The following is a 22,021-nucleotide window of genomic DNA, read 5'->3' on the forward strand; positions in this document are numbered from 1 at the left end:
CAGGTAAGAGGCTCTAAAAACACAAGAAGCTGAAGCGTGCTTCGACTTCTACCGGCCGACGCGACGGAGGGAGCTCTGGGTCCAACCCTTCGTTCTCCGGAACCTGTGCATGGGCTGACCTGGCTGCCCAACTTTTCCAGGAGCCGAGCGACCCCCGCTCAAATTAAGGAGTTCTATGAGGCCATGCACCTCATTTTTGAGTAAACTGACCCTTCGGTGCGCCTTTAAGCCCTGCAGGGTCGGGGGGCCATGGTGGGCGGCTACGGCAGCCCCCAATGGATCCGGGTGATGGATCCGGACCAGTGCGGATCATACAACTGCGACCTTTACCGACGCTGATGCTCCCAGTACCGACCAGCAGTGCCAGCCCAGTTCTGATTTCATTACAAGAACGGAGACAACATTATGCATAACACTTTAATGCAGTCTCCAAGCAGCCGCATACATCATAAAGCGAAGGTTCCAGAACACCAGTAACATATAATAGGCATGAGCCAACAACAATCTGCCTCTTTTAAATGCGACTCCGAGCAGATAAGTTGAACTTTATTACTCGTTTTTACATTTGTCTTTAATCTTTATTTTAACTGTTTGGAGGCTTTATTGTTGATAGTATGCTACCTTTGCTTAACTATTTTAAACTACCTTCGTTAATATGTGGTTTCTATCCCAACCCTTAGGACCCTGCCTCCCTACCTATCTCCAATTTTCGGAGATTCCCTCCTTTTAACTCGCCCTAACTCAGGAACTCTTCTCCTTCCCTGCTCCTTTTACCACCTTTCCTTAGCCCATTGCTTTTGACTAAACCTACTTATCGCGCTTATTTTTTAAATTTATTTTATTTTATGATTTTATATGGCGCTGAATCACCCCAAGGGATATCTCTTCGCTTGCAACCGACGACTTTCCTGGCACTAAAAAAGATGAGCTTTCATCAACTTTCTGAACTGAAGAAGAGACATTTAACGCGCTTATCTCCACATTACTTTTTATTAATCTTCCCTCATTTTACCTTTTTCCTGTAATGCTCCGTCTTAACGGGAACTTCACAGGGAGAAATCTCTCCTTCCCCGTCTCTCAGCTCCTCGAAGGCATTAGAGGAATGACCCTTGGCAAACAGCACGCTTCGTCCCCACGTTGCCCAGGACCTTTCCTCTAAACTCCCCGTGCCTTCCTTTCCTCCAACTGATCTTATGTGATCAAGCTCGAGGTTAATATCCCCATGGAGACCGGCATCAGCTGTTGGTAGGGGCTCGCGAGCGTCAGTTGCTCGTTTCCCTGACCGAAACCAGCTGATGCCGATCCGATACTCGCAAGTAGTACTTGACTTTTCTTATTCAGCACAAAAACAAAAAAAAGGAGAGACACACAGGGCAGAGAACGCTCTAAGACAGTAATGAACTACTATCCTCTATAAGGATTAGCCTATAATGATTACCTATTCCTTTTGAAATGGTAAGAGGCAAAATTATTTGGTTTGAAACATTTAAAGCCTGACTCCTGCTACCTGCCTTTATGTCCTACAGTGACCTTTACATTCAAGGCTCACACCGTTAAATCCATATTAAGTGTCTCTGCACAATGTCTGACATTGATTCAGACGAGGCTGTCGCTTCCATCCCTAATATAGATTATGAAGCCTGATCCAAACCAAGTCATCTCTTCTAAGAGATCCTTCCCTATTGAGGATCAAATTTACACAGAAAACTTAATCAGTTTATAGATTACTTTCTACAACCATTGATACCAGAGACCAAATCATATGTGCGAGACACAATGCACATTATCCAACTTCTGGAAGGACAACCATTTGACATCAAAACCCAGTTACTCGTCACTCTGGACGTATCCTCGCTGTACACCTCTATTCCCCAGGTTGAGGCGCTTAAGGTGGTGAGGGATAGTCTAGATAGGAGGATAAGACCACACTGGATACCTACTGATTTTTTGATTGGTCTCCTAGAAATTGCGATGAAGTACAATTACTTCATTTTCATGAAACAGTTCTACTATCAATGCAAAGGCGTTGCGATGGGGGCTACCTATGCGCCCAGCCTGGCTAATATCCTCATGGATGCGTATGAAGAAGAACACCTTTATAGCCACCAAAACCCCTTTATCAACCAGATAACCATCTGGAAACGTTACATAGATGACGTTATAATGATCTGGTCTGGTACCGAGGTTGAACTGGGGCATTTTTATGAATGGCTCAATCTAAGATCTGTTGACATTCAATTCACCATGGTGAATAACACGGAAACAATTGATTTCCTTGATCTAACTTTTAAAGTTGAAGATGGATTGTTATTCTGTGACCTGTATCGGAAACCCACAGAGAGGAATACCCTTCTCAAGTATGATTCCCACCATCCACGCAGCCTGAGAGATAAATCTCCCGTATGGTCAGTATCTCAGGTTGAGAAGAAATTGTACACGACGGGCTGATTTCTTTAAGGAAACTGAGATTCTCACTGGTCGTCTAAAAGAGAGGGGATACCCTGTGGGACTACCTAAACGTGCACGGAAACGCGCCGGGTATTGTCCTAGGGATCAACTCTTAGAAGTCAAGAAAAGAACACCGAGAACTGAGAACATTGTATGTGTAACCACGTTCCATACCAAAAGTAACGAGATGAAAAAGATTATGAAGAAATATTGGAATCTCGTGGCCAGTGAACTTCCAACCACTGAGCAACCACTGTTCGCCTTTAAACGGGGCAGGAACATAAAAGACAACGTGGTCACAGCATATCTTGAGCCTCCAAAATCCCTGGGACTCAGAGACCAACTGGGTCTGGCTCCAATCATAGGCCACCACAAATGTAGCTGTTGTAAAGCTTGTCCGTTGACAGTGGAGGGCTCCTCTTTTACTTATCACAATAGAACATACAAATTATTGTGCTTTACAAACTGTAACAGTGTCAATCTAATCTACGCAATAAGTTGTCCATGTGACTTATTATACGTGGGTCAAACTACACAAAAGGTAAAAGTTAGGATACTTCAACACATGAGCCGCATCAGATGCAAAACACAAGGAGCCCCATTGGTAGATCACTTTCTCTCCGAAAACCATCAGCCACAAGACATCAGATGGTGGGTGCTAGAAAAAATAAGTCCCGCTCCAAGAGGGGGGTCCATTATACCAATTTTGAAGAGAAAGGAGTGTAGGTGGATACATTCCTTGAATACTGTTCAACATGGTTTGAATGAGTTTGAGGAGATTTCTAAACAGATGGGCCAATTATGATAGGGACAGTTTTTGTAATCTTTTTACACTGTATCACTTAGTTACCTTGTTACACTTAGAACATTGATTTTGTTGGGTTTACATGGAGTTTACTCATATAGGCTCTGCGTATTTTAACACGCTAGATACCCTCCAGATCTTATCTGAGTGTTAAAAGTAGTTGCTCTGTTGTCCATGGATATGCAATGTATAATTTTGTTTATAATTGTACTTGTGTCTCTAATTGGTAATTTTCCAAGGTTCAGCTAGGTTTGAAACATACTGTTGAAACGAACTGTTTTTGCTAACGTTTGACAGCACAATTTGATTGATGTTACTAATGTTTTAACAATGTTTGTTAGCATGACTTGCCTTCAACTGTATATTGGTACTTTACTGGAATGACCTTTGCTCGCTAGGCTCATTTATCGTTTTAATACTTGATCCAGTAAGATAAGGGCTCTTTTGCCTACATTTTCGGACCAAATCGTTTTGACCAATGTGTAACAACATAACTTGTTTCTGTCTGGACGTTAAAATGTAATTGGAATGTTTTTTGCTCACAGGGTGCTCTTATTGTTTAAGCCCTTATAACCTACTGTAGTTTAAAGCTTTCTATGATGACTTACATTGCCATCACTATTGCGGAGTCTCCCTTTTTTTAAACGACTTTTTTTAAATGACTTACTTCATAGTGCCACTTAGCCCATCAAGCGTTTGCCTGGGGTAATCTTTTCCACTCAGTTTTCCCAGACTAAATTCACAATGTTATCACGACTCGGTCGGAGTCTTTGTTTTGCATGTTTATCTCCGTTGCTAGGTTACGAAAGCAGCCGTCTTCCGCGCAACACGTTCTACGTTGCGTTCCAACATGCCGGCTGATACGTCAGTCTATCGCTGCCTTGGTTACATGACAACCAGTCCGGGCCCTCGCACGTCCCACGTCAATCACGTGCTTATGAATACCAATCACAGTTGACCGACCGGTTTAAGTGATTGCCAAACGCGGCGGTGGCGGCGACTAACACAGGAAAGGAAGTTCTATGGCAGGATTTATTGCTGCTTCTTCGTTTTCACCGTCATTCATTCCGGTTGCCAATCAATTAAGGTGAGCCATTCAGCTGCTATCCCCCTGTCATCTCATTACCTTGTCCTTGATACACGAGTAACTAAGCCTGCTTCTTGGCTTTTTGTTACAGACGCTGACTTCCCATATCAAGTCCAACGCTGTTGTATGGCTTTCATATATTAAGGTGAGCCTGTGACCATTTCCCTCACCTATTGCCTATTAGTATTTTGCTTTAGAGGACGTCCCCTTAAGCTCGCGTTTTCTTTTATAGACGCCTACATGAGAAAACGAGATTGACGCTGACCCCGTTTCAAACTGAGCTGTTAATTCAGTTCTTGATATTTATTCTTAAGGTGAGCTCCACATATATACCAACAATGTCCCGCATGACGGTGTTCAATTGAACGCGTTTACTGTGAAACCACTCAATTTTGGCATTGTTAATTGACTAGCACCGTCACGTTGGGGGTAGAGCCAGAGTGGTGGTTTGTGCCCCAGGACTAAGTGCGAGATCATTTTTTGAATATAGCGCTCGCCTGGTCGATTTCGCTTTAGATGTCATAATTTGGTTAGCACTTTCAATACATGTTTAATGTGTCATTTCGTACCGCATAACATGTGAGAGCTGGATTATTAACTATTGTCTGATCTCAAATCTCTGCACATGGGGCAATTTGATCAGACCGTCTAATGTGTCATCTCGCACCGCATAACATGTGACAACTGGATTATTATTGTCTGATATCAAATATCTGCACATAGGGCAATTGATCAGACCATCTATTCCAATTTTTCTGTAGAAACTTGATTGGACGAGCGATTATTTCCACACTTTGCCAATTCAAGGCTGACCTAAACTGCCCGTTAGGGGAGTCATGGTCATTCAATCTTGCTTCCATATTTTTTGGGGGCTGGTGGAACACATGTTATTTCCATAGAGGAATTTCTTTGATATGTGCTTCATTTGCATTTCCAGGTTGCCATTGTGTAGCTTTTGTCCTGATGAAGACCCGCATGACGATCTAGGATCGCTTTTATAGGGTTGAAACGTCGACATTCCTGAGGTCCAGTCCAAGACCTTGTTTCTTAACGAATTGAATTCATCTTCAGAAACATTGTCATTTGTTTATTCTTATACTGGCCTGTTTTACTATGTACATATATTTTTTCTAATCACTTTGTATATACTACGCACTATTTGTGTCACATATGTCACTGTCACTTTTTCACGAATTCACTATAATGCTTACATTTTTGGCAGCCTTACTTTGCTAAAAAAAGAAATATATGGGTGTGAATATAAATGATGCAATTTATACATAAAAAATATATCACCACCCGACATATCTGATTCCACGCAAGTTTATGCGTTTTTGTTTGTTTTTCATGTGTTCTCTTTAAATATGATTTAGTGTTTTGTCAATTTGTTTATTGAGTTTTCTGTGTAAAGTTGTTGTCAAGCAAAGTAATTGTGTGGTCTCACCCGACAGAACCACTGTATTACATATAATTTATACCCAGGTTCTGAGGGACACAGGGTCAACCCATTGTTTATGAAACCTATTGAGGATCAAGACATTACAGAGGGACTAAGCTCCCATACTTTCGACGACCTGATCGAAATAAGGGGGAAAAGACATAAGAAAAGTAAAAACATCGAGCCTCCAACCCCCAAGAGCACAGTGGGAGGTCCTAGCACCTCAGTTACCTCAGGAGGTCTTAGCACCTCAACGATTAATGGAGGCCCTCGCGCCTCATACTCCCTGGGTGTGCTTGGCAGCACAAATTATCGTGGTGTCCCTAGTGGCACAAAATATCAGGGTGTTCCTAGCGGCACAACACATCTTAGTGCTCATCCTTAAATGGGAGTTGATTATAATGCTAATAACAATAGGCTTCGGACATACTGGATGAATAAGTCCTAGATTTAGATGACGATAACGACCAAGAATTTTATTCACAACCCACCGAAGAACTCCCTTCCTCATCAAAACACAGTATCCTCAATCATTTGGGGGAAGAAATGTTCTTTCCGCTGAGCATTAGACACCCGAGAAGCTCAGAATGGTGGCCACAGGAACACGTGGCCAAATTCATTAGGAAATGGCTGAAAATCCTTTTAGAAAGAGATACCAGAAACATGCTCAGAGCTGAATGCTCAAGACCGTCAATTCCAGACAAAATCTGCCAAACACCTAATTTAGACCCTGAATTAATAAAATGTATTTTTAAACTCGGCAGAGACCCGAGAAAAGGCATGGAGAGAACCCCGAAAGGTTGCCAAGATCGTCTCTTAGATATCCTGGACCCTCTAGCCAGGATTATCGACTCTGCCGAAGAGAGCCATATTAACGGCACTCCCCTTGATACCAACTTAATTAGGGTATGGAGCCAAAGGGCAATGATTCTACTTAGTAACTCCAATGCCAGCCTTAGCGCAGAAAGGAGAAGGGTGGTTCTTACCAAATTTAGCCCGAAACGCTCCGATATGGCAGACGGAGAACCATCTCAGAATCCTAAAGGGTTACTTTTTGGAGAAGACCTAATTAAGTTGCTAGGCAAGTACGTGTCCACATTCACAGCCCTGGACAAAGCCCAACAAAATATGAAAAAAGTCTTCAACTCCAACCTTTTTGGATGGGCCGGAATAAGGGGCCTCTCTTCCGGCTGCTTCAACCAAAGGCCCTACTCAAGATTCCGCTCTTTTGGTAGAGGGTACCAAGGTTCAAATCCTCCACAGTTTTACCCACAAAGAGGGAGAGGCCCTTGCAACAGAGGCTTCAGGTCCCGTGGAGCCACCAACAACCACAACCCCAAAGTGAGTATTTTACCCCCTCCCCCTATCCCTTCTTTCCCTGGATTTGAGACTATCGTTTGGACGATTTAAAGTTTGGATTTATGCTCTCCTTCATCTCATTTAAAAGAGGCAGATTGTTGTTGGCTCATTCCTATTATATGTTACTGGTGTTCTGGAACCTTTGCTTTATGATGTATGCGGCTGCTTGGAGACTGCATTAAAGTGTTATGCATAATGTCAGCCAGTGAATGAAATCCAGATTCTCTAGTCATGGTAATAGGAGAATCGCAATTCCCGACAACATGGAGTCGGAGTCATGTCAATCGACGCCGATTCCGACAGGACCAACAGGTCCTACGTCGTTTTCTGAGCCTTATTATACTGGAGGGCTAGGATTGGGAGAAGAATGGTAGGGGTCACTGGACCCTTTAGAAGACCAGCCTTATGAACAGGAAATGGACTGGAATGAGAAATTGAGTGAATCCAACGGATTGGATACCACTCCAGATACTGGCATGCTTTTTTTCCCCCACCATGGCTACTGAGGAGGGAGCATCTTATACAGTGGTGGTGTTTAGGGCACTGAGGTCCTTGTCCTCCAGCTACTCTCCGTGGTGATGAAGACTAACATCTTAACAGAGGCACTGCAGTTGGGAGTTTCTTCTTCAGAACTCTTGCTCCCTTTTAATGAATTCCTCATAGATGTCCTTCTAGGAACATGGTTAAAGCCCAGCACACGGGTTCCTGCGAACAGGTCGATCCCCTAGCCACCAACTCCCTGGCGACCGAAACGTCCTCACTACCCACCCCACCCCACCTCAGAGAGCTTGGTAGTTTAAATCCTGTACCTCCCATGGCTCGTTCCCTGCTGCTCCTCACGGACAGTGAATCCAAGAGGCTGGAAAGTTGGTGCAAGCCGCCAGACTTGCATTGCGGTCGGTGAACACTGCATGCATATTGGGCAGTTATTACCACTGTCTGTCGTAAAGGGTTGCCAAGTACCACAGGTCCGGAGGAGGCTCGGGCCATCCTCTCCCAAGCCGTAAAAGACAGGAGAGATGCATCAAAGTTAGCTATTTGATGTGGCTTAGACATTACTGAGTAATTTCTATGGTGGCTGTTAGACACCATGCCTGACTGAGAACATCTGGCTCTTCAGGGGATGTCCTGATTTCGCTCATGGACATGCCCTTTGATGGCACTCATCTCTTCGGAGACGAAGCAGACACGGCACTGAAGCGATTTAAGGACTCACAGGCTACTGCCAAGTCCTTCGGCCTCTCATCTGCCTCCCGTCCCTAGTCTCCCTTTTGCTTCTTCCGTGGCTCCGTAATGTGCTTTCAACCGCGCCAGTCCTTTCCCAGCCGCCGTGCAAGCTCCACAATCCCTGTGCAGATGAGGACACGGCTCATTCTTATCCCGTGAGTCGGGTAGCCAGAGCTCTGGTCAATCCACCGCTCCCTGGCAGTCTCAGCCTCAAAGCTTTCCGAGTCTTGCCCTTCAAGAACATGGGCGTATAGTTGTTGGCAAGGTCTGCAATCCCCTCCACCACTGATAAAACATCCATTCGGACAGGTGGGTTCTCTAGATTATCTGAAGGGGCTACTCCCTCCCCTTCGAGACCATCACTCCCTCCATGCCCCATCCTTCAACCGGCTGACAGAGGATCATCTACTTTTCCTCCAGGAGGAAGTCATGGCTCTATTGGCCAAGGGAGCCAGAGAGAGGGTTCCAGCACCAGATGCAGGCTGTGGTTGCTATTCCAGCGACTTTCTGGTCCCGAAAAAGGACAAGGGCCTTTGCCATATCCTAGACCTACAGACCCTCAACTACTTCCTAAAAATAGAGAAATTGGGGATGCTCACATTGGGTGAGTGCTTGCAATGTTCAACACTCCGTCCATCATTTCCTTTGGTTTTGCTTTGTTCGCCATAAGTTGGCAGGGTATGCTCAGACGTGAGTCCCTTGCTCACTTTGCCACTGGATTCAAGCAAGCCTGGCTGAAGACGGCTGAAATGCCAGAAACCGGTCCTAGGTAGCTTGTTTCCGGTCCAGGGAAGACATGGCTTGGCAGTTCGGGCTGGACTGTTCCCATGAGGCACAGGGTCAGACTGATTTGCATATGGCCATGTCTGAACTGGGGTGGCAGAGTGGGCTAAAGAACGGTGATGGATTAAACCCAGATCAGTTGACTGGGGGTGACTGCTTGCAATGTTCAACACTCCGTCCATCATTTCCTTTGGTTTTGCGATGCTCTCATTGACTCAGATCTTGTCTGCTCTGGATCCAAAAGTCCGGATGGTAGCGTTAGACTTGCAGGACGCGTATTTTCACATCCCCATCCTGCCGTCCCACTGGTGTCACCTGCAATTCACAGTGGGCCATGAGCACTTTCAGTTCACGTGCTACCTTTTGGCTGTACCAGCACCCCTCATGTGTACACCAAAGTGATGGCAGTGGTTGCAGCCCATCTGCGGAGATCAAGGGTTACCATTCTGCCCCTATTTTGATGACTTGCTGTTGAAGGCGGGCTCGTCTCGGGCTGTCGTCCCCCATCTCCAGACTTCAGCGGACTGCCTGCATTTGCTAGGTTTCAGTATCAACGTGCCACCTGACTCCCCCTCAGACATTCCGTTTCATCTGAGCTGTTCTGAACACAGTGCAGTTTCGGGCCTATCTTCCCAAGTTTGAGTCCAGGATATTCAGGCAATGTAACCGATGTTTCAGCCTGTATATTGGATTTCGGTGAGAATCATTCTGAGGCTGCTGAGCCTCATGGCCTCCTGCTCCCTGCTAGTGACACATGTCAGTGCTCTTTAGGGGGGCCTGAAGTTCCAGTGGGTGCAGCATCAGGGAAATCTTTCCGACATGATCCAGATTTCAGAGGGAACTACACGAGACCTCCAGTGGTGGCTGAAGAACCGCGATTGGGTCAAAGGCAGACCCCTCTCCCTTCCCAAACCAGATCTCACAGTAGTGACAGATGCGTCACTTCTAGGATGGGGCACCCATCTAGTAGAGGCGTAGATTCGAGGACTCTCGTCTACGCGGAATCCAGACTCAACATCAACATGCTGGAGCTCCGAGCGATCCGATTGGTATTGAAAGCCTTTCTACCCTTCTTACTTAGGGGAATTTCCCTAAAACATTTAGCTTTTTGTCCTCATAGTTTTTCCGACTCTCTTTTCATGACCGTAGTACTCGGGGTATTTTCCCACTGTACTGTAGGTGGAAAGTGGGCGCGCCCTTCCTACAAATGCCAGGAAGGGTACTTACTTGATTTGTTGAGGTGTTATACCTGTGAGTGCCCTGTAAAAAGGTACACCTCATACCCAGGGCAGGTACTGCACCTGTTAGTAGTGGGACGCAGCACTGAATGTGCCACCCACCAGAATAGCCTGTCAAACATGTATCATGCTCATGTTGGCCTTTCTGTTCTTACTCGTTAGCCAACCTTGAGGGGGCCTTTCACTACCACCAGAGCGGCCCTAGGATAAGTCTTGAGGGATGAAGCTCGGGGTAGGTGAGTGGCCGAGTTGGAACACATGCGTGTTCACTGTACAGTTAGGGAAGAAAATGTGGGTTTTTCCTACCTAGGGGAGGTACACCTCCCAGGTATTGCTGATTCTCTTGTTGGGGTCTTTAGGTCCTAGGGCGCTATCCCACTGTAAATGCACCCCTTCCTACCCATGTTAGGAAGTGGTGTTTACCTGATGTTTGTAAAACAGGTCACCAGCCTGCCATTGCAGGTCTGTGTGTGTGCACTTTGAGGTTTGCTCTTTCCATAGGCTAACATGCAGAAATGGTTGGAATTACTTCAAGCTGCAATAGTGGATTGCAGGGGAGCAGCCTCATCATGTTTCCTATTATTGGATTCACATTGACAAACCCTTTCCTGTGATAATGGTGGTTTTGTTATTACTAGTTTAGAAATCCCTCTCCTAGAAAGGCTGGGTAAGCACAAATTGGCATTCCCCAGTGACTTCTATAAAACATTGGACATGCAACTGGAACGACAGACCTCTCTGAGATTGGAAGAAGAGGTTTTGAGGTTTAGCTTCTGGTAGCCAGATGGCCCCACTAAAGATTAAGATCTGCATTCCACGGCCCCATGGCAAACTTTTAGGGGAGGCATCTGTGGTGCAAAGGGAAATCCTCTAAACCATCCCCCATTTCAAAGGCACACTACTGGTGCTATGCTTCAGCAGGGCAGAGATACACTTGTGGGGATGTGGGACCGGAGAACCTGGGACTGCGTGGTGCACATTGCCAGAGGAATCTGTTGTGCACAAGAGGAATTACTGCTATTGATAGGGACCACGCAGCCTTCCTGAATAGTTGCTGGCCTGGGCTGTGAGGCACCCTGAAGTGTGCTCTCCAAGGGCTTGTTGGCTTGCCCCCTATTCTTTCGGAGGTCCCATGGACATCAAAGATCTCCTATGAGGGACCCACACCATCTACTGGTAACAGCTGGAGAGTGGTGCTCTCTTCACCACCACCTTTTTGTACCGCTTTGTTCTCCATAAGTTGGCAGGGTATGCTCAGATGTGAGTCCCTTGCTCACTTTGCCACTGGACTCAAGCAAGCCTGGCTGAAGACGGCTGAAATGCCAGAAACCGGTCCTAGGAAGCTTGTTTCCGGTCCAGGGGAGGCATGGCTTGGCAGTTTGGGCCGGACTGTACCCATGAGGCACAGGGTCAGACTGATTTGCATATGGCCATGTCTGAACTGGGGTGGCAGAGTGGGCTAAAGAATGGTGATGGATCAAACCCAGATCTTTCGACTGGGTGTGAGTGTTTGATTGGTTCTGATGCTCCGTCCATCACCACCCCCTTTTTGTACCGCTTTGTTCGCCATAAGTTGGCAGGGTATGCTCAGACGTGAGTCCCTTGCTCACTTTGCCACTGGATTCAAGCAAGCCTGGCTGAAGACGGCTGAAATGCCAGAAACCGGTCCTAGGAAGCTTGTTTCCGGTCCAGGGAAGGCATGGCTTGGCAGTTCGGGCTGGACTGTTCCCATGAGGCACAGGGTCAGACTGATTTGCATATGGCCATGTCTGAACTGGGTGGCAGAGTGGGCTAAAGAACGGTGATGGATAAAACCCAGATCTTTTGACTGGGTGTGAGTGTTTGATTGGTTCTGATGCTCCGTCCATCACCACCCCCTTTTTGTACCTCTTAAGTGAGCACATCATCTGCTGTATCCCAACTAAACTGTGCCTGGAGACTGGATTGCCTTGTGCGAAGCCCCAGAAATCTTGGTCAGATTAAAGGCGTGTGGCCAGCATTGTGGGGACGTTGGCACAAATAGTGGTTAGTGGAATCACCGGTTGTGGGGTTGCAGGGCTCTGCTATGGGCACCCTGAAAGGTATTTGTCTGCTTTCTTGAGGCTATCAGACCAACCCTCTTTATTTAAGTCACCCATTGTACATAGATTCCTAAAAGGTCTTGTACATATATTTCTACCTTCCCCCTTCATTATGCCTCAGTAGGATCTTTTACTTGTTTCCCACCTTCCTCATGTTGCTTTCAAGCGCCAGCACAATTGCCCCCTCCAGCTGCTCTTTAAAAACAGCCTTCTTCATGGCAATCACATCTGCCAGGGGAAAGCAGACTGCAGGCACTTTTGCCCAAGCCTCTTTTTTTTTACGATATTCAATGACAAGTTGATGCTTCACACTAGGGCCTCTTTCCTCCCCAATGTGGTAACACCTTTCCATGTGGGACAATCTGTCACGTTGCCTGCTTTCTGCGCTTCTCCACATCCCTGTAAGGAAAAGGAGCGACACCACCGTCTGTACCCAAAACGAGTGTTGTTGTTCTACCTTGACCGCGTAAAAGAGTTCCGGGTGCCAAACCAACCCTTCATATGGTATGTTGGTGCGAAGAAAGGTCGGCAGGTGCAGAAAAGGTCCATGTCATGATGGGTCGTTCTCTGCATCAAGATCTGCTATGCTTTGCCAAAGAATCAGCCTCCTGAATGCTTAAGAGCTCCTTCAAACAGAGCTAAAGCTGCTACCACTGCATTAGCACATAGAGTCCCAGTCCTGGAAATCTGTCTGGCAGCAACGTGGGTATCCCTGCACACGTTTACCAAGCATTACTGTCAGGACAGTCATATCTGCAGGGACGGTCATTTTGCCCGTTTGGTCCTCCATGACTTTCTAGGCTGAAGCATGTTCGCAGCCTCCTCCGGGCATGGTATTCTATTCAAAGGTAAGGAATCTGCAGCTAGATGTTTCTATCAGATGGCCAAGTTACTTACTTTCGGTAACATCTTATCTGGTAGAGACAGTATCTAGCCGCAGATTCCCTATTGACCCATCCAGCCTCCCCGCACTGTGGAAAAGTTTCTAGGTTCAACGTTGTTCCCTTTCAGGGCCCTAGGTTTTAAACACACCAATGTCAGTACTCTTCATGGCTCCGCGTTTCTGAAGTGGAAAGTCATGAAAAGTGACGTCAGCACGCCGAGGTGGCTCCTATATAGGTGATGTGGACGTCCCTTCCGGCACGGACTAAGCCAATGACGCCATGCGGAGCCGTCTGGCTTTCTACCATTTGTGCACAGGGGTATTGCTAGAAGAAAATCCTTCCATATCCAGTCTGAGGTCTGGGGAATTCAAAGGTAAGGAATCTGCGGCTAGATTCTGCGAATACCAGATAATGGGTTACCAAAGGTAAGTAACTTGTCCAGTGTGCCTTGATATTCCCATGTTGCATATTTAAGGCATTTCAGTATTGGATGTGCAAGGTTCTATCTATATTGGAATATAGAATCAAGGTTAATAGAATGTTGTTAACTTTTGTGCACTTTGTTGCTGGATTCCTCTGCTGCTAGCACCATTAAATGATTTGCTATTATCACACATGTCTCTGCGTCTCAATACTGGCAATGGTATTCCACCATAATATCAACTATAGAATATGTCAGGATCAAAATAACGTGGCAAAAAAATAAAGGATCAAACTATTGTGACTTTATGTTTCTATAGTTAAGCATAGGTTTACTAAACTTAACTCCACATGTATATGTACCTTGTGTAGGAAGCTGGCTCTGTATATACTATACCAAAGTAAGGTATAGTGTGCACAGAGTTCAGGGAGTCCCCAGAGGTATAGCAGAGGCTAAATTAGGTAAGTACTAACAGCTCTTTTTCTGGTAGTGTGGGCAAGACGTTAGGCTTATCCAGAGGGTGTGTTAAATGTATTCCCTCAATCAAGACTGATGGCACACACTCAAAAGACTGAATCCAGACCAATTGGGTAAGCATAACAAAGGTATACTTATATTATATTTGTAGAACAAAGCAGGATGTGGCACAGGTAAGTAAAATATACTCTCAAATGCAGTTGTGGTTGAATTTGCAATAGTTACAGATTGGTATTGATTCAAAAAGCAGTTCACATTACACAATAATTACTTTTAGAATTGTTTTCAGTTACTTAAAAATTACTTTGAGTACTGGGGGTGATATGCCTGGATACCACACACAAGGATCTCTCAATACAAGGTAAGTAAGACATTTCTTGGCTTGAGTTAAAGTTACTGTTTTTCCCATACAAAACAAAAGTTTGACACTTGAACATTTTTAGGCCCAAAATCTTATAACATGGGTTCCTAATGGAGAAAAATGGTTATCGGTTGCACATCTAAGTAAACATCTTACAAGTGGGAGTTAAGACCAAGGTTCCACAAGGTCTAGGTTGGCACTTGAGTTGCACCATCAACGGCACTGGGGTGGCTGAGTACAGCCACCCAATGTTAGCCAATGGGGCTGAGGGGGCCTTCGGTTAGGGACTGCTTAAGAGCAGGACACTCAGGTGTGGGAGCAAAGCTCCTGGCGGTAAGGTCAGCACTGCAGGGGCCAACAGTCAGCATAAGTGCGGCACCACCAGCGGAAGTTGGGCAGCCGGGTGCAGGGTGCCAAGGAGATGTCGAGGACCCTGTGTTTCTCAATAGAGGCCTTCGGTTCGGCACAGTTGCTGCAGGCTTGGGCAGGGAGACTTCCTGAAGGCGACCACCAGCTGGAGATAAGTTGGACTCTTGGGGGATGCCTGGACACAGTTGGTTGTGCCACACAAGGCCGTGGGGCATCGGGTGCAAGACTGTCTTCTGGCATCAGATTTTCTTACCAGCTCTGGTTGCGGTCTGGGGGACCCTTCAGGTTGAGGCTATAGGCATCATCTTGAGGCTTGAGGGAGGTCAGGGATTACCAGATCCAAGATCAGGAGCCCTCTTAGTGTTGGGCCACTCTAAATCGGGCCAGTGGACATCTGGTTCAGAGTTGTGCAAAATCGCAAAGTCTCTGGAATCCGGATTCTAGTCTTGGAGTCTTAGTTGAGCAAATCCGGTGCTCACGGGAGACAGAGTCCGTAAGGTGAGTGCAGGGCAGGTCCTCTGGGCTCTGGGGGGCTGCAGGACACGCGGGGTTCTTTGCTGTAGGCAGGTCAGAGGCGGACAGGCGGGTAGGGTTGGAGTCAAAGCAGTTGTTGTCGTCTTCTTCCTGGGGTAGCACGGCTCTTCGTCCCTTCTTTCTTCCTCAAATCTGAGAAGGCAAGGTTCAGGGTGGCCCCTAAAGAACAAGTTACTTACCTTCAGTAACGCTTTTTTTCTGGTGGATACAGTATCTGCCTGTGGATTCCTCACCATGTGGATTCCTCACCTTATGAATATCCCCTGCGCCAGCATTTCGCGGAAACTTTTTCCTAGCTCCCCACACCGACGATGTCGTCACAATGCCATGGCTCCGCACGCGGCTCCGCGTGACGTCACTGGAGCCATAAGAGGGCCACATTGGCGTGATGACGTCAGTTCCACCCATTTTTTCCATGCCACCGAGGCAAAACGGGCGAACCGACCATATAGACAATGCATACACAGTACATAGTATTCACACAAATACACACAGTGTAAAGTGAAAAAGGAAAGCAAAACAAAGCAAGCATTTCCTATAAGCCCACACAAAGGCAAACAGAGGTAGTACAATATGATGACAATATGAAGCAACATATTAACCAAAACCTCTTTTAAGGTATAAAAGGGTGGACAACGGGGAGGCGGGTGGGTCAGTGAGGAATCCACAGGCAGATTCTGTATCCACCAGAAAAAGCATTACCGAAGGTAAGTAACTTGTTCTTCTGATGGCTACATCTGCCTGTGGATTCTCCACCTTATGAATAGAATCCCACAGCAGTCCTACTCCCGGAGGAGGGTGTCCACCCTTCTATACCAAAAAGTCCTGCAAAACAGAGCGCGCAAAATGGCCGTCCCTCCTCACTTCGGAATCTAAGCAGTAATGCTTCGCGAAAGTGTGGATGGAGGCCCAAGTTGCGGCCTTACAGATGTCCATCACAGGAACACCGCTGGACAAGGCAGAAGTAGTTGATTTAGCCCTGGTGGAATGAGATCTAATGCCTTCATGAGGCTCCTTATCAGACAGAGCGTAGCAGATCTTGATGCACAAGATGATCCACCTGGATAGAGTGCGCTTGTGCACCGCCTTGCCCTTCATGCGTCCAACGTAGCCCACAAAGAGCTGATTGTCTAATCGCAGGTTCTTCACTTTATCCAGATAGAAACTAACCGCCTTCCTAGGATCCAAGCGCTGCAGCCTCTCCTCCTCGGAAGGGTGGAGGGGTGGGGGGGGGGGTAGAAATTAGGGAGGGTAGTGGACTGCCCTAGATGGAAGGGAGTTACCACCTTAAGCAGAAAAGCAGCCCTGGTCCTGAGAACCATCCTTTCAGCATGAATTGTCAGAAACGGATGCTTAGAACTCAAAGCCTGAAGCTCACTCACCCTCCTAGCTGAGGTGATAGCCACAAGGAAGACCGTTTTGAATGATAGCAGTCTCAAAGGACAACTATGCATAGGTTTGAATGGGGAACCCATTAAGAATGTTAAAACTAGATTTAAGTCCCACTGGGGCATAAAGAAGGAAGTAAGCGGAAAAATATTAGTAAGGCCCTTAATAAACCTTAAAACCACCGGAGATTTGAAAAGAGACAGCTGATCAGACAAACAAAGAAAGGCCGATATGGCTGACTAATAACCTTTAACAGTAGCCACAGCACAACCCTGCTGGGCCAAATGTAATACAAAACAAAGAACATCAGAAAGATGAGCCTTTAAGGGATCAATAGATCTCTCTCCACACCATTTAACAAATCTTGACCACCTGTAGGAGTAAATGGACTTAGTGGAGTGTCGCCTGGCCGATAAGATAACATCCACCAAGTCAGGAGGGAGAGAGAAGGAACTCAGGTTGCCCCGATCAATCTCCAGGCAGGAAGGTGCAGGCTCTGGAGGTGGGGGTGAAGAACCTGCGACTGCGAGAGGAGGTCTACCCTGAGAGGGAGACGGAGCGTGCGATGAGAGTGTAGATCTGTGTACCACACCCTTCTTGGCCAATCCAGGGCGATCAATATGACTTGGGCCCGGTCTTGGCGAATCTTCCTCAGAACCCGAGGAATCAAGGGTATGGGAGGAAACACGTAAAGGAGTTGTGAGCTCCAACTCAAATGAAACGCATCCCCCAACCCTCCTTGCATCGAAAACTGGAGACTACAGAATGACGGGCAATGCGCGTTCTCAAGAGTGGCAAAAAGGTCCACCCGAGGAGTCCCCCATGTCCGGAAGATGTGTCGAACTACCTCAGGATGAAGCCTCCACTAGTGGTCAGCGGAGAACTGCCGACTGAGACTGTCCGCATGCACGTTCAACACCCCGGACAGATGATTTGCCATCAAGCAAATCCGATGGTCCTGAGCCCAGTACCAAAGCCGTAACGCCTCCCTGCAGAGACGGTACGACCCTACTCCTCCCTGCTTGTTGACGTACCACATCGCGGCAGTGTTGTCCGTCAGGACTTGAACCGACTGACCGCGAAGGGAAGGGAGAAAGGCCTTGAGCGCCAAACGTTTTGCCCGCAATTCCAGAAGATTGATATGAGATAATCTCCTCTGGAGACCAAAAACCCTTGATCTCCAGATCCCCCAGATGAGCACCCCACCCTAGGGTAGAGGCATCCGTTATCACTGTGGCCACCGAAGAAGGAAGATGAAAAGGCTTTCCTTGAGACAGATTGCCCTCCACGCTCCACCAAGACCGATCCGCTGCAGCTTCTCTGGAGATCCTGACTGACTCCCTGAGATCCCCGTTGTGCTGATACCACTGCCTGCAGAGACACCACTGGACAGCCCTCATGTGCCAGCGTGCATGGTTGACCAATAGAATGCAGGAGGCGAACAGATCGAGCAGGCGTAGGAGCTTCAGAACTGGAACAACCATTCCATTGTGGAATAAAGGGATCATTTCCTGAATGTCAAGAATCCTTTGAGGAGGCGGAAAAGCTCGACACGCAGTGGTATCCAGTACTGCCCCAATGAACAGGTTCGCGCTGAGAGTGCACCAGGTGAGACTTGGGCACATTTATCGAAAAACCCAATCTGAACACCAGCTGAGTTGTTACCTGCAGATGATGACGCACCATCTCTTGCAACTCTGCCTTCAGAAGCCAGTCGTCCATGTAGGGGAAAACCGGGATCCCCGACCTCCTGAGATGGGCAGCCATCACCTTGGTGAAGACTCGAGGTGCAGTAGTAAGACCAAAGGGAAGGAACGCAAACTGGTAATGCTGCAAACCAACTGTAAACTGGAGATACTTCCTGTGCGACTTCAGGATTGGGATGTGAAAATACGCATCCTGCAAGTCGATGGACACCATCCAGTCCTCTTGTTCCAGCGCCTGAAGAACCTGCGCTACGGTGAGCATCTTGAACCTCTCCTGCTTGAGAAACAGATTCAAGATTCTGAGATCCAGGATGGGACGTAACCTGCCATCCTTTTTGGGAATCAGGAAATACCGAGAGTAGCATCCTTGACCCCTTTCCTGCCCCGGAACCACCTCTATTGCACCTTTTTGTAACAGGACAAGAACCTCCTTCTGAAGAAGAAGTAAATGATCCTCCGTGCAAAACCCTTGGCAAGGAGGGTAAGGAGAAGGGAATTCCCTGAAGGGAAGGGTGTACCTATTTTCTACCAGATCTAAAACCCAAAGGTCCGAAGTGACCAATTTCTAATCCTGTAGAAAATGGGTAAGCCGTCCCCCCACAGGACCAGCATGATCCAGGATGGCAGATCTAGGGCTGCTTTCCTGCATTACCTGAAGGGGTTGGGGAGGTAGAGGAGGAGGATGAGGAAGGCTAACGACCCGCTCCACAAAGGCGACCTCTACCTTTACCCCTGTAGGACTTATACAAGGGGTTTTGTTGCTATTGCTGCGGCTGACGGGAATCACAAAAGGAAGATTTCCCAAAGCCACTGTATCTTCTATAGCCATATCCCCTTGCCTGAGACTGTAGACCCAAGGATTTCGCTGTGGCTAAGGTCCTTAAACCTTTGTAAAGCAGAGTCAGCTTTTTCCCCTAAAAGTCTAGAACCGTCAAAGGCAAGATCTAAAAGGGCAGCCTGTACATCGGGTGAGAACCCAGAAGACCTCAGACATGCATGTCTTCTTGTAGCAATGGATGAACCCATCACCCTGGCCACCGAATCTGCTGTGTCCAGGCCAGACTGGATGACTTGGCGAGCAGTAGCCTGAGAGTCTGCCAGAACCTCACTCAAATTGCCCTGGTCTTCCTCAGATAATTTCGGAAGAAGCTGCTTGGCAGAGTCCATAAGGGCTGGAATGTATCTACACAACAAACAGGTAGCGTTGGTGGACTTCAAAGCCATACTCGCTGACGAGAAGACCTTCTTTGCAGAATGCTCAAGCTTCTTGGAATCCCTGTCAGCAGGAGCTTGCGGAAAGGCACCCGTAGACTGCTTTGAACATGAAGCCTGCACCACCGAACTCTCAGGCGAAGGATGAGAGGAAAGGAACACAGGGTCTCCCGGGGCAGGCCTGTACCTTCTCGACACAGATCTTGAAACTGCAGGAGCAGAAAGAGGATTGTGCCAAACCTCAAGGATCGGCTCCGTCAGGGCATCATTGACAGGCAAGAGTGGCTCGACCACAGAGGACATTATTCCGGCTCTTTGGATGCCGTTCCCCTGCCTTATTGTGAAGCTGCACTCTTCAAGTTAGTTGTTTCTCCCCAACTAACTTTATCAGGCTTACTTATGTACCGCCTCCCCCCGACAAATCCACAGAGTGGTTAACCTCATTCGCAGATCACATTGCCCCCTTTGTCATGAAGGCAGCTAACTTCACTATCCTAGGAGACCTAAACCTCCACCTAGAAGACCCAATGAATCGACTGAGCAGCTCACTTTTATCCGATTGTGAAGCCATCAACCTAACACTTCTTAATGAAGGTCCCACTCATCAGGCTGGTCACCTACTCGACCCTGTCCTTTCTAATATCCCGTTTGACTGCACCTACCCTGCCCTTCCCCTTGACTGGTCCGACCACCTTGCCATTCATTTTACTCTACCCGCTGATTTCAATAGGTGCCCGCCTCTTCCCGAGACGAGAAACCATTTCAGAGCTTGGTCTAAGCTTGACATCGCGGCCTTTAACGCTTCCTTGATGGCCCGTTGCCAAGATATCAATCTCGGGTGCACTGCTCTGGCTCAGGAAGTCTCACATTGGCTTACATCTAATATAGATCATCACCTCCCACCACGTCTCAGGCCACCTACCTCTCATCTCGTTCCCGCCCCATGGTTTACCGAGGCCTTAAAAGTCACTAAATCCAAATGCAAACATCTGGAGAGGCTATGGCGGAAAGCATATGCTCCAAACGACAAATCAATCTATCGTGCAGCTCTCAGGCAATACCATCAAGCCTGCCGTAAAGCAAAAGCACTGTATGTCTCACAGTCAATTACAAAGGCCATAAATCGACCAAAAGCCCTCTTTGCCATGGTCAAGAAATTGGCTGGCTCTAATACTGCCCCCACACCTCCGGCGCTAGGGGAAGCGGAATGCAATGAAATAGCCGACTTTTTTTATCTAAAGTCGAGGCCATCTATAATACATTCTCTCCTGCCTCCCCTACACCTCTGTCCGACCCTTCCATCCGGACTCCACCGATCCCATCAGCCCGGGACACGCTGATTTCCAAATGGCCTCTGCTGGACTCTAACTCACTGTCAGCCTGTCTCGCTAAGGTCAATTCAGGCTCCCCCTTGGATCCCATTCCATTTAGCATCCTTCGTCAACTCTCTCCTGATGCTCTTTCAATTATCCAAGAGCTTCTCAATTCTTCCCTGCGGGAATCCACGGTCCCTGACGAATGGAAAAGGGCGTTGGTGGTGCCACTTTTGAAGAAACCGGGTGCTGATCCCAAAACGCTCGCCAACTACCGGCCCATTTCCTTATTGCCCATGCTTTCTAAAATCCTGGAGCGACATATCAATCTGCACCTCACTTCACACGTGGAGTCCACTGGGTTTTTACATCCTTCCCAGTCTGGCTTCCGCGCACAGTTTTCTACTGAAACCACTCTGTTACTGAGAACCTTCGTATGCATCTCGATATTGGCCAGACCACGGCGCTTATTCTTTTAGATTTAAGCGCCGCTTTCGATACGGTCTCACATACCATCCTTTTGAGAGTACTGAGATCTGCAGGGGTGTCGGGCCCTGCCCTTGATTGGCTGTCCTCGTTTTTAGACCATCGCACCTTTCAGGTTGTCTCGTCCGGCTCCTCCTCCTCGGTTCGTCTATCGGCGCATGGGGTTCCGCAGGGGTCTTCACTTAGCCCACTGCTTTTCAACATTTATGTGAAGCCCCTCGCCTCCATCGTCGAAGACTCTGGTCTTTCCTTATACTCATACGCCGATGACACCCAGATCATTTTTTCTCTCTCCTCTGCTACTGCCAATTCTCCTTCCGCTCTCAAACTCGGACTTGGGAGAGTTGCAGAGTGGATGCAGACGAATCTCCTGAAACTAAACGGAGACAAAACTGAGGTGCTC

At 47.4% G+C, this 22,021-nt stretch overlaps 1 protein-coding gene across 7 annotated transcripts in view; it reads left to right on the forward strand.

Moving 5' to 3' along the window:
• HDX (highly divergent homeobox) overlaps window positions 1–22,021 on the forward strand; it is a 355,483-nt gene that overhangs the window by 256,192 nt on the left and 77,270 nt on the right. The window lies entirely within an intron of this gene.

This window comes from Triturus cristatus, chromosome 5_2 (assembly GCF_964204655.1).
Source record: "Triturus cristatus chromosome 5_2, aTriCri1.1, whole genome shotgun sequence".
Taxonomy (NCBI): domain Eukaryota; kingdom Metazoa; phylum Chordata; class Amphibia; order Caudata; family Salamandridae; genus Triturus; species Triturus cristatus.